The following is a 6,572-nucleotide window of genomic DNA, read 5'->3' as shown; positions in this document are numbered from 1 at the left end:
TTCGTAGGTTCATCATGATCTAGTAGCATGACTTCCAGAACTGGATTACCGTACCACTCTGGCACGGATCTCACTCTGGTTGATCTACGAGGTTCAGTAGTATCTTGTCCTGAAGTTTCATGATCATTATCATTAACTTCCTCACTTATTTGTGTAGGTGTCGCAGAAACAGTTTTCTGTGATGTACTACTTTCCAATAAAGGAGCAGGTATAGTTACCTCGTCAAGTTCTACTTTCCTCCCACTCACTTCTTTCGAGAGAAACTCCTTCTCCAGAAAGTTTCCGAATTTAGCAACAAAAGTCTTGCCTTTGGATCTGTGATAGAAGGTGTATCCAATAGTTTCCTTTGGATATCCTATGAAGACACATTTCTCCGATTTGGGTTCGAGCTTATCAGGTTGAAGCTTTTTCACATAAGCATCGCAGCCCCAAACTTTCAGAAACGACAACTTTGGTTTCTTGCCAAACCACAGTTCATAAGGCGTCGTCTCAACGGATTTTGATGGTGCCCTATTTAACGTGAATGCGGCCGTCTCTAGAGCGTATCCCCAAAACGATAGCGGTAAATCAGTAAGAGACATCATAGATCGCACCATATCTAGTAAAGTACGATTATGATGTTCGGACACAGCATTACGCTATGGTGTTCCGGGTGGCGTGAGTTGCGAAACTATTCCACAATTTTTCAAATGTACACCAAACTCGTAACTCAAATATTTTCCTCCACGATCAGATCGTAGAAACTTTATTTTCTTGTTACGATGATTTTCAACTTCACTCTGAAATTCTTTGAACTTTTCAAATGTTTCAGACTTACGTTTCATTAAGTAGATATACCCATATCTGCTTAAGTCATCTGTGAAGGTGAGAAAATAACGATATCCGCCACGAGCCTCAACATTCATCGGACCACATACATCTGTATGTATGATTTCCAACAAATCTGTTGCTCTCTCCATAGTACCGGAGAACGGTGTTTTAGTCATCTTGCCCATGAGGCACGGTTCGCAAGTACCAAGTGATTCATAATCAAGTGGTTCCAAAAGTCCATCGGTATGGAGTTTATTCATGCGCTTTACACCGATATGACCTAAACGGCAGTGCCACAAATAAGTTGCACTATCATTATCAACTCTGCATCTTTTGGCTTCTACATTATGAATATGTGTATCACTACTATCGAGATTCAACAAGAATAGACCACTCTTCAAGGGTGCATGACCATAAAAGATATTACTCATATAAATAGAACAACCATTATTCTCTGATTTAAATGAATAACCGTCTCGCATTAAACAAGATCCAGATATAATGTTCATGCTCAACGCTGGCACCAAATAACAATTATTTAGGTCTAATACTAATCCCGAAGGTAGATGTAGAGGTAGCGTGCCGACCGCGATCACATCGACTTTGGAACCGTTTCCCACGCGCATCGTCACCTCGTCCTTAGCCAATCTTCGCTTAATCCGTAGTCCCTGTTTCGAGTTGCAAATATTAGCAACAGAACCAGTATCAAATACCCAGGTGCTACTGCGAGCATTAGTAAGGTACACATCAATAACATGTATATCACATATACCTTTGTTCACCTTGCCATCCTTCTTATCCGCCAAATACTTGGGGCAGTTCCGCTTCCAGTGACCAGTCTGCTTGCAGTAGAAGCACTCAGTTTCAGGCTTAGGTCCAGACTTGGGTTTCTTCTCTTGAGCAGCAACTTGCTTGCCGTTCTTCTTGAAGTTCCCCTTCTTCTTCCCTTTGCCCTTTTTCTTGAAACTAGTGGTCTGGTTGACCATCAACACTTGATGCTCCTTTTTGATTTCTACCTCCGCAGCTTTCAGCATTGCGAAGAGCTCGGGAATAGTCTTGTTCATCCCTTGCATATTGTAGTTCATCACAAAGCTCTTGTAGCTTGGTGGCAGTGATTGGAGAATTCTTTCAATGACGCAATCATCTGGAAGATTAACTCCCAATTGAATCAAGTGATTATTATACCCAGACATTTTGAGTATATGCTCACTGACAGAACTGTTCTCCTCCATCTTGCAACTATAGAACTTATTGGAGACTTCATATCTTTCAACCCGGGCATTTGCTTGAAATATTAACTTCAACTCCTAGAACATCTCATATGCTCCATGACGTTCAAAACGTCGTTGAAGTCCCGATTCTAAGCCATAAAGCATGGCACACTGAACTATCGAGTAGTCATCAGCTTTGCTCTGCTAGACGTTCATAACATCTGGTGTTGCTCCAGCAGCAGGCCTGGCACCCAGCGGTGCTTCCAGGACGTAATTCTTCTGTGCAGCAATGAGGATAATCCTCAAGTTACAGACCCAGTCCGTGTAATTGCTACCATCATCTTTCAACTTTTCTTTCTCAAGGAACGCATTAAAATTCAACGGAACAACAGCACGAGCCATCTATCTACAATCAAACATAAACAAGCAAGATACTATCAGGTACTAAGTTCATGATAAATTTATGTTCAATTAATCAAATTACTTAAGAACTTCCACTTAGATAAATATCCCTCTAATCCTCTAAGTGATCACGTGATCCAAATCAACTAAACCATGTCCGATCATCACGTGAGATGGAGTAGTTTCATTGGTGAACATCACTATGTTGATCATATCTACTATATGATTCACGCTCGACCTTTCGGTCTCCGTGTTCCGAGGCCATATCTGTATATGCTTGGCTCGTCAAGTATAACCTGAGTATTCCGCGTGTGCAACTGTTTTGCACCCGTTGTATTTGAACGTAGAGCCTATCACACCCAATCATCACGTGGTGTATCAGCACGAAGAACTTTCGCAACGGTGCATACTCAGGGAGAACACTTCTTGATAATTAGTGAGAGATCATATTATAATGCTACCGTCAATCAAAGCAAGATAAGATGCATAAAAGATAAACATCACATGCAATCAATATAAGTGATATGATATGGCCATCATCATCTTGTGCCTGTGATCTCCATCTACGAAGCACTGTCATGATCACCATCGTCACCGGCGCGACACCTTGATCTCCATCGTAGCATCATTGTCGTCTCGCTGATCTTATGCTTCCACGACTATCGCTACCGCTTAGTGATAAAGTAAAGCATTACATCGCGATTGCATTGCCTACAATAAAGCGACAACCATATGGCTCATGCCAGTTGCCGATAACTCGGTTACAAAACATGATCATCTCATACAATAAAATTTAGCATCATGTCTTGACCATATCACATCACAACATGCCCTGCAAAAACAAGTTAGACGTCCTCTACTTTGTTGTTGCAAGTTTTACGTGGCTGCTACGTGCTTAAGCAAGAACCAATCTCACCTACGCATCAAAACCACAATGATAGTTTGCCAAGTTGATGTCGTTTTAACCTTCGCAAGGACCGGGCGTAGCCACACTTGGTTCAACTAAAGTTGGAGAAACAGTCACCCGCAAGCCACCTTTGTGCAAAGCACGTCGGGAGAACCGGTCTCGCGTAAGCGTACGCGTAATGTCGGTCCGGGCCCTTCATCCAACAATACCGCCGAACCAAAGTATGACATGCTGGTAGGCAGTATGACTTATATCGCCCACAACTCACTTGTGTTCTACTCGTGCATATAACATCAAACCATAAAACCTAGGCTCGGATGCCACTGTTGGGTTTCGTAGTAATTTCAAAAAAATTCCTACGCACACGCAAGATCATGGTGATGCATAGCAACGAGAGGGGAGAGTGTTGTCTACGTACCCTCGTAGACCGCAACGGAAGCGTTGACGCAACGTAGAGGAAGTAGTCGTACGTCTTCCCGATCCGACCGATCCAAGCACCGTTACTCCGGTACCTCCGAGTTCTTAGCACACGTACAGCTCGATGACGCTCCCCGGGCTCCGATCCAGCAAAGCTTCGGGGATGAGTTCCGTCAGCACAACGGCGTGATGACGATGATGATGTTCTACCGACGCAGGGCTTCGCCTAAGCACTACAACGATATGATCGAGGTGGAATATGGTGGCAGGGGGCACCACACACGGCTAAGGAACGATCACGTAGATCAACTTGTGTGTCTAGTGGTGCCCCCCTGCCCCCGTAAAACAATGGTGGCGCGCAGGAGGAGTCCTACTCCTATCGGGAGTAGGACTCCCCTCCCGTTCCTTGTCCAACTAGGAGAGGTGGAGGGAGAATAGGAAAGGGGGGGCCGCCCCTCCCTCCTTGTCCAATTCAGACTAGGGGGAGAGGGGGCGCGCGGCCTGCCCTGGCAGCCCCTTCCTCTTCTCCACATTAGGCCCATGAGGCCCATTGACCCCCCGGGGGGTTCCGGTAACCCCCCGGTGCTCCGGTTTTATCCGAAACTTCTCCGGAACCCTTCCGATGTCGGAATATAGTCATCCAATATATCAATCTTTATTTCTCGACCATTTCGAGACTCCTCGTCATGTCCGTGATCACATTCGGGACTCCGAACTAACTTCGGTACATCAAAATGCATAAACTCATAATAACTGTCATCGTAACGTTAAGCGTGCGGACCCTACGGTTCGAGAACAATGTAGACATGACTGAGACAAATCTCCGGTCAATAACCAATAGTGGGACCTGGATGCCCATATTGGCTCCTACATATTCTACGAAGATCTTTATCGGTCAGACCGCATAACAACATACGTTGTTCCCTTTGTCATCGGTATGTTACTTGCCCGAGATTCGATCGTCGGTATCCAATACCTTGTTCAATCTCGTTACCGGCAAGTCTCTTTACTCGTTCCGTAATGCATCATCTCACAACTAACTCATTAGTTGTAATTCTTGCAAGGCTTATGTGATGTGCATTACCGAGAGGGCCCAGAGATACCTCTCCGACAATCGGAGTGACAAATCCTAATCTCGAAATACGCCAACCCAACATCTACCTTTGGAGACACCTGTAGAGCACCTTTATAATCACCCATTTACGTTGTGACGTTTGGTTGCACACAAAGTGTTCCTCCGGCAAACAGGAGCTGCATAATCTCATAGTCATAGGAACATGTATAAGTCATGAAGAAAGCAATAGCAACATACTAAACGATCGGATGCTAAGCTAATGGAATGGGTCATGTCAATCAGATCATTCACCTAATGATGTGATCCCATTAATCAAATAACAACTCTTTGTTCATGGTTAGGAAACATAACCATCTTTGATTAATGAGCTAGTCAAGTAGAGGCATACTAGTGACACTTTGTTTGTCTATGTATTCACACATGTATTATGTTTCCGGTTAATACAATTCTAGCATGAATAATAAACATTTATCATGATATAAGGAAATAAATAATAACTTTATTATTGCCTCTAGGGCATATTTCCTTGAACAACTTCTCTGCAGCTATCGAAAGATGGCTGGTCTTCAAAAATCGTTTACATGGGGCATCGAAGATGGCTTGAGAAGGATGACCCGTGGAGAAACCGTGGAGATCTATTCAATGGTAAGGCTGAGCATCGAGGTCCTCCACGTAAGCGTAGCGGTGCGGAAATATATAAGTTACTGAAGAACTGGGAAGAGTGCCCCTTGCCGGGAAAGATGAAAAAAAGGCGCCGGAGCCCCTGCTAAAGGTATGGAAGACGAGATCTGTTTTCTTGGACTTGGAATACTGGCCCATACTCGACACGCCTCATAGCCTGGATCAAATGCATATAAAAAAATATCCTTGAGAGTTTGCTTTTAACATTGATGAAAATGCCGGAGAGGATCAAGGATGGGTCGAAGGCAAGAAAAGACTTGGAGTTTTTGAATATCAGGAAAGATCTCCAAATGCCCGGTAAAAGGTCGGAGGAGGAGACCGATATGGAGATGGAGACGGAAGATAGGGGCAAAAAAGTAAACAAGAAGGAAGAACAATATTGACCCCCCTCTTGCTTCACCTTAGATCCGAAGGAGGTCGATCAATTGTTCAAGTGCCTTGCCGGAATCAAAGTTAGTTCTGGATATTGTGGGAAGATAAGCAGATATCTACACTAAGAAAAAAAAGGTTCAGTGGGATGAAGTCTCACAACTGTCATGTGATGATGACGCAGTTACTCCCAGTTGCACTTAAGAGGGATTATGGACACACATGTGCGTGAGACGCTTACTGACCTAAGCCACTTTTTTGATGCTATCTCTTGAAAGTCGATCAGTGTGAAACAACTCCATAGGCTACAGGAAGAGATCGCTGTCATACTGAATGAGCTAGAGATGTACTTCCCGCCCGCATTCTTTGATGTCATGGTGCATCTATGTGTCCACATCGTGGACGACATCATCGACCTAGGGCCGACATTCCTGCACAACATGATGCCGTTCAAGAGGATGAATGGCGTCATCAAAGGATTCATTCGTAACATGTCCCGGCCAGATGGAAGCATAGCCCAGGGATATCTGACCAAAGAGTGCATCTCTTTCTGTGAGAGTTATCTAGTAGGCACCGGAGACCCTTTTGTTGGTTTGCCTGTCAACAAGCACTATGGAAGGCTCGAAGGCGAAGGTCACACCAACGGTCATAGGGATGTGAATGTGTTACGCTCGAGCCGACAAAATGACCTTGACACTGC

The sequence above is a fragment of the Triticum urartu genome, chromosome 7A (genome assembly GCF_056163025.1).
Source record: "Triticum urartu cultivar PI428250 chromosome 7A, HENAU_Tu73, whole genome shotgun sequence".
Lineage (NCBI taxonomy): Eukaryota > Viridiplantae > Streptophyta > Magnoliopsida > Poales > Poaceae > Triticum > Triticum urartu.
Note: the sequence above shows the minus strand (reverse complement) of the source record.